Here is an 11,894-nt window from a genome sequence, read left to right as displayed (position 1 = left end):
GATGGCTGTTCCTCTAGACCCCCGCCAACTCCTCCTTTTTTCTGCTGCGCCCCACCATCAATGTTTTTTTTTAAATGTGTATATTTGTAGGTCTCAGCTCTAGACAAAGCACATGCGTGTCTCGGAACCGAGACTGCTGTGTCTACATCATGGGCTTCAGTCCACCCACAGCCTTCCCATTTGCTGGCACCATCATCTTTCCATTTTGCAGCATCACCATTCATGAAGGGAATGCCAATGTCATGCTTTTTTCAGTGTTTAGTCCTTCCCAAGAACACCAGCCAACTACAGTTAAGGTCTGCAGCGTCCATGTTATTTGCCATTGTTTGGGGCTATTTTTTCATTTTATTTTCAATAGCTTACCGGTCCAGTCATTCAGGTTTTCGTAGGGCTGCTTTCCTTTTTGTGCCTCTCTGCCAATTTATGTTTGTTTCTTGCCTTCTGTTTGTGCCATTCTGCTCACTTATTTCTGTTTCTGCTTTTATGTTCGATGTATGCTCCTTTCATGCCGTCTGTTTCTGACTTTCTGCTCGATTCCTAAACTCTGTTCCTGCCTTTCTACTTATTTTCTGCTTGTTTCTTGCCCTTTGTTTCTGCCTTTCTGCTTGTTTCTTGCCATTTGGTTTGTGCCATTCTGCTTGTTCTTTGCTCGTTTCTTGTCCTCTGTTTCTTCCTTTCTGCTAATTTCTTGCTGTTTGTGCCTTTCTTCTCATTTATTGACTTGTTTCTGCATTTCTGCTACTTATGGTGATTTCTTGCCTTCTGTTTCTACCTTTCTGCTCTTTTCTTGCCTTCTGTTTCTGCCTTTCTGCTCGTTTCTTGACCTGCTTTTACCTTTCTGCTTGTTTCTTGTCCTCTGTGCCTTTCTGCTCGTTTCTTGCACTCGGTTTGTGTCTTTCTGCTCATTTCTTGCACTGTTTGTGCCTTTCTTGCTCTCTGTGCCTTTTCCTCTGTTTCTGCCTCTCTGTTTTCTGCTCATTTCTTGCCTTCTGCTTGTGCCTTTCTGCTCGTTTCCTGCCTTCTGTTTGTGCCTCTCTGCTCATTTCGTGCCTTCTGTTTGTGCCTTTCTGTTCATTTCTTGACCTCTCATTGTGCCTTTCTGCTTGTTTCTTGCCCTCTGTTTCTGCCTTTCTGCTCGTTTTATGCTTGTTTCCTGCCTTCTGTTGGTATATTTCTGCTTGTTTCTTGCCCTCTGTTTGTGCCTTTCTGCTCATTTCTTGCCCGGTTTCTGCTGTATGTCCCTTGTTGCTTCTTTTCCCTGCCACCCATCCACCCTTCCTTTCTTCTTCACCCCTCACCCGCCCTGGTCCGTTTCATCTCATCTCATCCCCACCTGCCCTCCTTCATGCCTGGATTTTACAACTCTTTCCGTGGTTTCTCAGTGACCCGGGTGACCAGAGAGCACTTACTCCCCCAGTGTGACTGTCTTTGGGGCCCAAAGACAGATGCAGTCTTGTTGCCACTCTGCACCATCTGTGATCTGCCCTCAGCACTGCAGAAGACACCCCTATTAACCCCTTCCCCCCCGTTCACCACCCCCATGGCACTCCAATTCATCACTGCCAAAGCCAATAGGTTGCCCACTGCTGAGACCTATTGGCTTTGCCAATGCCTGTTTGTTATTGTGTATAGGAGAGAAATGCCTTACATCCTATTTCTCTCTCTTCCCCTTGTCCCCGCGCGTGTCCCATCCTTTCTTTATTGTGCCCCTAGAACCTCAAGAACATTCTAATTGTCTGTTTGTTAGTTCCCAATGGCATTTCATGATGAGGGTTTGCATGCATTGGTTCCTCTCTAGTCACACAAATAAATCTTGATTCTGTGGCAGGACAGGAGGCTCCGATTATGCTCAACTTTCTTTATCGAAAAGTCACAGCAAAAAAAAAAAAAAAACTACAACTCCCATGACTACGTGTAACGTGTCATCAAACATGTGACTCTTGTAGACAATCATAGTATCCAAAGCAGTATTATAAGGCATAACATACGAGTTGGGGGTGGCAGCCACTAAGAAGATGCCAGAGGAAGTAAAAAAGGTCTTGAATGAGACAGTCAAAATTTGACATTTTATCAAAGCTAGGTCACTAAATTCACAGCTTTTTGAGCAGCTTTGTCAGTCCATGGATAGTGATGATTGTCAGATTTTGCTGCATACAGAAGTCCAATGGCTGTCACGTGGCAGGGTTCTGTCTCTGCTGTTTGAATTGAGAGATACAATCAGAGAATTCTTCACTGAACGGGACTCTCCATTTGCACTTGATGAGCGCTTACAAGACTATACTTGTTTAGCCATGCTGGCGTATATGGCAGACATCTTCACTCACTTAAATGTACTCAATTTGAGTATGCATAGAGTTGGTATCACAATTTTTAATGTCGAAGACAAGATTGAGGCAATGATAAAAAATCTAGACTTGTGGGCTCTTCGCTTATCACAAAGAAATTTTGACTATTTTCAAAATCTGAAGAGGTTCTTGGAATCTGCTAATGATGAACTATCAAAAGAAGTCTCGGATTTTTTTTATCCAGCATCTCCGAGATATGCGATGTAGTTTTTGTCAGTACTTTCCACTTCCAGATGAAAGCAAAAATTGGATTAAAGATCCGTTCAATGTAGATATTGTCAATTTAATGGGGCTGACATCATCTGAAGAAAATAGTTGGATTGAAATCTCCACAGATAGTGCATTAAATCTCAATTTAAAGAAAATTCTCTGGTGAATTTTTGGCTGCATTTACAAACAGATTATCCTAAATTAGCCCACAAAGCACTGAAGGTTTTACTTCCTTTCCCCGCCACATATGTATGTGAAACAGCTTTCTCAGATCTTTTGTACCTGAAAAATAAATACAGAAATCACTTGGAAAATGTAGAATCTGATCTGAGGGTTCAACTTTCCGAAATAAAACCAAACATTGAAAAGTTAGTCGCTGAGATGCAGCACCTACCTTCCCATTAAAAGTTTTAAATTTCTGCATATTTTCCAATATAAAATAATAAGAGCTTTAGTGATTTTAGTATTTATTTGGTGTGTACTTGTTTGTGCATCTTTTGCGCATTACTGTTTTAATGTTTGAAATTTAAATTGTACAAATTGCTTAGGATCCCAGGCTTCCAGTAGTGATTCAGGGGGGGTCCTCAGAAGTCAAAAGGTTGGGAACAAATGTTTTAACATATTTCCTTACGTTACTGCCAAACCTTTTGCCAGTTGCTTTCCTGCAAAGACCACATCTCCTTTATCTACAGTTAGATTTTCAACAGCCTTCAATCCGCAAGCATTAGTCCAAACATGAATGATATTAAGTGAGATAATAAAATATGACTTTGTCTGCATTTAGCAAACCCACCTACCCCAAACAGACTATTCAACTGGGGCCATTCAAGATTACACCATTTTCCAGCATAAACCCATATTAAAAATAAATGACGTTCTTGTCTAATCTGTCAGACAAGCTACGGGAAAACACCCATTTTATGTTCTATCACAAAGTGTAATTTTTCATTTTCAAAATTAGTTTTGGTACTTCCTCTAAATGCAACTGCTGCGCTTCCTTGTCGAATTACAAGAACACCTGCGTACAACAGACCAGTGTTTGAAATACAGTTGTAAATAATTACACCATGTATTACGGTGTCTTTAAACAGCAACTTGAGCAATTTGGTAACTTTAATACACTTTTAGCCATACTGAAAAGTTTTCTTTTTACAGTCGTCCGTATTATTATGCATTCAGGCCAGGCAGCAGCGTATGTCCAATCTTAGAAGAAGCCCAAATTGAATTGCCTTTTCTATTTTTAGTTGGATTACACATGGAGGGTTTTGCTCAGAAAAGGGTGGTGTCTGCCAAACTGTAGCCTTTCAGATGCTCCACGTGAATCCAGTTTAGAGGTCACAAGTCTGTGCCAACCTGCCTATTATCAGAAGGCTTTATTTAGCTTGTATGGCACATCAGCTGGTAAAGAGGCAAAAGCAGAAGTAGGCAACATTAACATGCAAATTCAGGACACATTTGGAGAAAGAAAGGCTTTTGGCAGATCAGATTTTAAAGCTTGTGTCTTTATTATCAAATGATGGTGCAGAGCATGATTGGCAGATAGACTATGCCTCCTCTTCCCAAGTGAATGCCCTTTCCTAACTGGTTTTGTAGCTCAGTCGAATGATTTACCCCTCACAAGACACTGTTTTTGATACCAAGGTCATAGTTTTGAGTCCCACTAGATCCAGCCATTCAGTCTATTGCTGTGGATAAAATACCACTGAGTTGAATAATAACCATCTGTTACTCAGCTATATAATGTCGCCTCCCCCGGGTTGGACACATGTTTTACAGATATCATGCTGTTATAATTTCCTTCAAAATCAGCTTCATTATATGGGAAACATCCTTTATGCCGAATTTTTTATAACGAAGTCCTGGTTAACGAAAGCGGAACAACGCTTTCTTTAACCACGACTTCGTTATTTTGTGCCTTAACCACGCATGTCCTGAACAACGAACATGCATGGTTAAGGTACAAACAAGGGAGTCGGCTGAGGAGGACGACGCAGATGACAAGGTGACGACTCAGGTAAGTGGGGGGTTTTAGGTTTTGGGGAGGGGGCGGGGTGTCAGGGGGTTTTAGGTTTTGGGGTTGGGTTGGGGCGTTTTTGGTTTTGGGGAGGGGGTGGGGGGTCGGGGGTTTTAGGTTTTGGGGTGAGGTTGGGGGGGTGGGGCGTTTTTGGTTTTGGGGAGGGGGTGGGGGGTTTTAGGGTGGGGTTGGGGGGGTGGGGCGTTTTTGGTTTTGGGGAGTGGGTGGGGGGTCAGGGGGTTTTAGGTTTTAGGGTGGGGTTGGGGGGGTGGGGCGTTTTTGGTTTTGGGGAGTGGGTGGGGGGTCAGGGGGTTTTAGGTTTTGGGGTGGGGTTGGGGGGGTGGGGCGTTTTTGGTTTTGGGGAGTGGGTGGGGGGTCAGGGGGTTTTAGGTTTTAGGGTGGGATTGGGGAGGTGGGGCGTTTTTGGTTTTGGGGAGTGGGTGGGGGGTCAGGGGGTTTTAGGTTTTGGGGTGGGGTTGGGGGGGTGGGGTGAGGGATGTAGGGTGAATGGTGCCTATTGCTAATGATTTTATCAGGAATGCCTTTACAACGAAATATCGTTGTAAAGGCATTCGTGGTAAAATCATTAGTAGTAAAGATGAGGTTGGTGTTCCGACCTCGTTGTTAAGGTTAGTAGTAGTTTAAAATTCGGTGTTCCGTCATATAACCTCATTATATTGCTCTAGTCCTCCCTTTGTTCTAGCAGCAAGGCCTTTTGGAGGCCATTTTTTTTAGAGTTTGGCTCACTCTTATATCCATTTGTGGCAGCACAATAAGGCATTTGCCAACAGTGACTTTTATATTTTTATATGGCACTTGCTTTAGAGGGATATACTCCCTAAAGCACGTGTCCCTGTAATTCTATACTTGTTCAGAGGCCAAAAGTTAATGCATTCCAGTTTGCCCTTTAAAGTGGGCCCTCTTCATCTCTGTTCACCTACACTTAGGCCAAAATGTCCCTGTTGTCCTTAGTTTGTTCTTGTCTACAGTCAGCGAGAACTAGCTCTCTGTTGTCGAAGACCTATTATGGACAATACCAATACTTATAATGCGCTTTTGTGCAACTAACTACTTACCACTGGTTGACTTTCTTATCAATATAATTTGATTGGATCTTATTCACTGGATTTCCTTCCTCTGCGTGCGTGTGTTCCCCCTGAGCATAACATTTTCAACATCTTTTTGGTTGTATGACTTATATTCTCCCTCTGGTTATATTCAGGGAACTCTTTGTTTCATTTTATTTCATTGGTCCATGGCAGTGTATGTGTTGTCTTGCTGCCGCCCCCACTCCAATCCCACACTGTGATTGCTTCCTTGATTCTCTAACTCTAGGTCATCCGTTCCATTGCTTTCCCCACCCTTCTTGTCCAACTTTTTATTTTTGGCCCTCCTCCTCAAACTCCTCCATTTTTCCTCCGCTCCTGCTTCGATGGCTGTTCCTCTAGACCCCCGCCAACTCCTCCTTTTTTCTGCTGCGCCCCACCATAAATGCTTTTTTTTAAATTTGTATATTTGTAGGTCTCGGCTCTAGACAAAGCACATGCGTGTCTCGGAACCGAGACTGCTGTGTCTACATCATGGGCTTCAGTCCACCCACAGCCTTCCCATTTGCTGGCACCATCATCTTTCCATTTTGCAGCATCACCATTCATGAAGGGAATGCCAATGTCATGCTTTTTCCAGTGTTTAGTCCTTCCCAAGAACACCAGCCAACTACAGTTAAGGTCTGCAGCGTCCATGTTATTTGCCATTGTTTGGGGCTATTTTTTCATTTTATTTTCAATAGCTTACCGTCCAGTCATTCAGGTTTTCGTAGGGCTGCTTTCCTTTTTGTGCCTCTCTGCCAATTTATGTTTGTTTCTTGCCTTCTGTTTGTGCCATTCTGCTCACTTATTTCTGTTTCTGCCTTTATGTTCGATGTATGCTCCTTTCATGCCGTCTGTTTCTGACTTTCTGCTCGATTCCTAACCTCTGTTCCTGCCTTTCTACTTATTTTCTGCTTGCTTCTTACCCTTTGTTTCTGCCTTTCTGCTTGTTTCTTGCCATTTGGTTTGTGCCATTCTGCTTGTTCTTTGCTCGTTTCTTGCCCTCTGTTTCTTCCTTTCTGCTAATTTCTTGCTGTTTGTGCCTTTCTTCTCATTTATTGAATTGTTTCTGCATTTCTGCTACTTATGGTGATTTCTTGCCTTCTGTTTCTACCTTTCTGCTCTTTTCTTGCCTTCTGTTTCTGCCTTTCTGCTCGTTTCTTGACCTGCTTTTACCTTTCTGCTTGTTTCTTGTCCTCTGTGCCTTTCTGCTCGTTTCTTGCACTCGGTTTGTGTCTTTCTGCTCATTTCTTGCACTGTTTGTGCCTTTCTTGCTCTCTGTGCCTTTTCCTCTGTTTCTGCCTCTCTGTTTTCTGCTCATTTCTTGCCTTCTGCTTGTGCCTTTCTGCTCGTTTCCTGCCTTCTGTTTGTGCCTCTCTGCTCATTTCGTGCCTTCTGTTTGTGCCTTTCTGTTCATTTCTTGACCTCTCATTGTGCCTTTCTACTTGTTTCTTGCCCTCTGTTTCTGCCTTTCTGCTCGTTTTATGCTTGTTTCCTGCCTTCTGTTGGTATAGTTCTGCTTGTTTCTTGCCCTCTGTTTGTGCCTTTCTGCTCATTTCTTGCCCGGTTTCTGCTGTCTGTCCCTTGTTGCTTCTTTTCCCTGCCACCCATCCACCCTTCCTTTCTTCTTCACCCCTCACCCACCCTGGTCCGTTTCATCTCATCTCATCCCCACCTGCCCTCCTTCATGCCTGGATTTTACAACTCTCTCCGTGGTTTCTCAGTGACCCGGGTGACCAGAGAGCACTTACTCCCCCAGTGTGACTGTCTTTGGGGCCCAAAGACAGATGCAGTCTTGTTGCCGCTCTGCACCATCCGTGATCCGCCCTCAGCACTGCAGAAGACACCCCTATTAACCCCTTCCCCCCGTTCACCACCCCCATGGCACTCCAATTCATCACTGCCAAAGGCAATAGGTCGCCCACTGCTGAGACCTATTGGCTTTGCCAATGCCTGTTTGTTATTGTGTACAGGAGAGAAATGCCTTACATCCTATTTCTCTCTCTTCCCCTTGTCCCTGCACGTGTCCCATCCTTTCTTTATTGTGCCCCTAGAACCTCAAGAACATTCTAATTGTCTGTTTGTCAGTTCCCAATGGCCTTTCATGATGAGGGTTTGCATGCATTGGTTCCTCTCTGGTCACACAAATAAATCTTGATTCTGTGGCAGGACAGGAGGCTCCGATTATGCTCAACTTTCTTTATCGAAAAGTCACAGCAAAAAAAAGAAAAACTACAACTCCCATGACTACGTGTAACGTGTCATCAAACATGTGACTCTTGTAGACAATCATAGTATCCAAAGCAGTATTATAAGGCATAACATCCGAGTTGGGGGTGGCAGGGGCCAGAGTGCTACCGCTCAACACTTGATAACGAGGTTTGAGGGGTCACTCTTGCCATTTTGAACCTCAGCCAGCACGTTTCTCAAACACCTGGCGGTGCTGCAAGCAGAGCTGCTTTAGCGGATGGCTTACTCAAAAGACTTGTTTTTTTGCCGAGTCTCAAGGATTTTCCTTTTTAGTTAGCTAGGGAAATTAATCTAATTAACAATTTAGGGTGTAGTTAGACAGCAGTCACTCATCAACTGATAGGGCATAGATTTTTTTTAAAAACTTTATTGTGATTTTATGCTTTTTCATCATACAACAAACATGCACACCATCACAGTTGTCGTAGTAGGAACATCATCGTGGTCAACATCTGAAGTCACATAGCAATAATTCAATAGCCCCTGAGAAGTGAATAGGGGGTAGAAGAACAAAAGGGGCGGAAAGTCAGTACAGCGTATCAAAAGGAAATGTAGCCCAGCCACAAGAGAGATAGAAAACGTCTCTGGCATTAGCCATCCAACCCCTAGTGGGAGGGTCTGGCTGGCTGTATGATGACATATTGAATCAGTCTCGCTCAGATCCTCGGTTTGTTGGGAGGGTAGGGTCAATAGATAATTACAAAGCAGCTGCCATATGTCCCTGGGTCGGGAAGACAGCGGCTGTAGCGCTGCATAGGTGCCACTGGTGGTATCACAATAGGACAGGTCCCACTGCCAAACGGAGATGTTGGAGATTATATTACTTCCCCATCGGAGTGCAAGCTGACTGGGGTAATGGCTTAACATAGCCCAGTAAAGCGAGTAGTGGGTTAGGAGTGAGTGGATGCTCTATCATTTGTGTGAGAATTGTATCGACTGAGTGTCAGAATGCATGGGTTGGGGGCAGTTCAAGGTTAAATGAGCAAAGTCAGTGTTCCCCGTCAAGTACTTTGGGCAGGTATGCGGTCAAGATGGGCCAAGTTTGGCAAGTTGTTGTGGTGTCATGTAAGTACAGTGGAGGTATTTGTAATGCAATAGTTTGAGCCTCTGCTTGCTGGAGATAAATTTGGTCTGTTCACAGCAATAGTATCACTGCTTGTCTGACAAAGAATACCCCAAGTACCGCTCCCATGCAGATCTAGAGTTCTCCACCCCCAAAGATTTTAGCTGGAGAAAATCTCTGTAAAGTCGAGGTATCAGGTGTGTGCTGTCCGAGGCTACTATAAGTGATGAAAGTGGAAGGAAACTGATTGGTACAAGTGGGTAAGTAGACAGCGTAGTGCGCAGGGTGATGTGTAATTGATGTAGGATAAAGTTATTTAGATATGTTGCAGCATGTCCCTCATTTAGCGTTGTGACCATTTTCAGCGTGGTCTCTTTAAAAAGATCACATATCGTGTTGTAAATGGCAGGAAGTCAACACTTTCTAAGTTAGCCGCTCCAGTGTAAGTGGGGTGCATGGGTTCGCCAATATTGAGAGGTGTGGGGGAGTACAGCTTATCATAACCTAGGTACCGGCATAGCTTGAGCCAAGCCCAACATGTAACCGAAAGATGGGGTTCTGGATAGGCCATGCAGCAAAAGCACTGAGAGAGAAAACGGGAGGGCCTGTGAATGCTCAGGTTTAAAGAATTGCAGTTGTGCGTCTAGATGGTACCAGAAGTAAGCAAAGCCTAACATATAACCGAAATTGTAAGGATTTCAGCTGAGGTCCTAGGGAGGCCATGCAGCAAAAGCACTGAGAGAGAAATGGGAGGGCCTGTGAATGCTCAGGTTTAAGAAATTGCAGTAATGCATGTGGATGGTACTAGATAGTGGAGTCCGAAATCAGGGACAGAAATACCTACCCGCTCATATGGGAGAGTCAGCATGTCCCATCGCACCGGGGGGCGTCGGCCAGCCCACAGAGTCGCATGAGCAGACTGCGAAGAGTATCAAATAAACTATTGTATAGCGGAATCAGAATGTTTAAAACAAATATAAAAAGTGGGGAGGACCACCATTTTAACAATAGCTATCCCACCAGCCACTGAAATGGGGAGTTTAATCCAGCGCTCTGTTTGTGACGCAAGTTTATCTATCGATGGGTTGTAGTTCAAGCGGACCACCTCAGCGCTGTTTCTATGCAGAAAAATACCTAGGTACCCTTGGTGGATCCTCACACCAACGCAACGGATATTCCGTAGGACAGGATAACATTGCATCAGTTAACAGAAGCAATTCTGATTTGCCCCAGTTTATGGCTAGCCCAGAATAGGCACCAAATCGTATCACCTCCCTAATAAGGGGACGATGATTGAGGGAGGGGTTTCAGACAAACAAAAGAATGTCATCGGCATACAGGGAAGCCAAAAGAGTTCCTCTGTGAAACCTTAAGCCCCAATTCAGGCGGCGCTCCAGTGGGTCCATTGCAATAATAAACAGCAATGGAGACAAAGGGCAACCACGGTGCGTGCCTCGTGTGAGGGGAAAAGGCTCTGACAGGGTGCCATTAATGTACAGCCTAGCAGCAGGGTCTGAGTAGAGCAGCCAAATCAATTATCTGAATCCCCTTGGCAGTCCCAGTTTTGATAAGGTAGCATGGAGGAAAGCCCATTTAAGTGGGCTGAATGCTTTTTCTGCACGAGTACTGCCACCGCCGGCAGGTCTGGAGATATCTGGTTGATCACTGCAAATAAAGTGCGCAAATTAGTCACTGTTGAGCGATGAGGAACAAACCTGGTTTGCATAGGGAAAATTATTTGGTCCATAAGGAGAGATAGGTGAGTAGCCACAACCTTGGCCAATATTGTCGTGATTCAGCAACCACAGTGGCCTATAAGAGGCACATAAATCCAACAGCTTGCCAGGTTTCAATAATAATGTAATCACAGCTTCTCAGAGGCTAAGGGGGAGTACTCCCAGCTCCCAGGACTCTGACTATACTTCTAGGAGATGCTGGGTCAGGATATCTTTGTACGCTTTATAGAAATCAACCGTAAAACCATCCAACCCCGGGGCCTTCGACCCACTTAAGGAATCTATGGCATGGGAGATCTCACAGACAATGAGGGCAGTCAAAAACTGCTGTTGGCCTCCATCCAGCCACACCATTGCAATGTCCGACAAATAGTTCACCAGGTCTGTGGCAGGCAGGTTAACGCACGAAGTGTATAACTGAAGATAGTATGCTGTGAACTCAGAGACAATGGCCTCATTGGTCATGATCTCGTGCCATCCGCACATTAGACGAACAAGTGTCCGCCCGGGCCTCTCCCTCTCTTCATACCGGCGGGCCTGTGCATATTTACCAAGATGTGTAGCCTCTCGTGCAGCCAGGTCATTGAACTGCTGCAGCAATTCTGATTGTGCAATCAAGTTGGTGGCTTCAGTCCAAACGTGCGTCCGGCCATCAATATCTGTTGAGTTTCTCCTCCACTTTGGCTAGTTCTGCCCGAAGGGTTCAGAGCACACCAGCATGCTTAGCTATACAGATACCCTTTATGTATGCCTTAAAGGCTTCCCATAGGGTGGAGTAGCGCTGAACTGAGCAGGTATTCAACGCAAAGTAATCAGTGCTAGCCTTTCTAATCTCAGTGCGAAACATTTCATTGTGTAATGCATTTACCGGGAATTACCAGGTTCTAGTGGGTGGCATGTTGGTAGGAATATTAAGTATGGTCACAAATGGTGAATGGTCCGACAGAGTGCGGGGGAGGTGGAAAATGTCAGTTAACCACAGAAGTACAGAGGGGGGAAGGTACCAGTGGCCTATGCCACTGGTACCTTCCAGTACCAGCGGTTATATCTCTATGCCCCCTCTCGAAGTCTGAGGTCCTCCTCCTCCCGACATGTCATCATCTTGCGGTCTAAGAGAGCTTGGGGAGCCAATTCCTGTTCCACCAAGGCCGCTCGCCTTTGGAACGATCTTCCCTCTGAACTTCGTTA

Source organism: Pleurodeles waltl, chromosome 7 (genome assembly GCF_031143425.1).
Source record: "Pleurodeles waltl isolate 20211129_DDA chromosome 7, aPleWal1.hap1.20221129, whole genome shotgun sequence".
Taxonomy (NCBI): Eukaryota; Metazoa; Chordata; class Amphibia; order Caudata; family Salamandridae; genus Pleurodeles; species Pleurodeles waltl.
Note: the sequence above shows the minus strand (reverse complement) of the source record.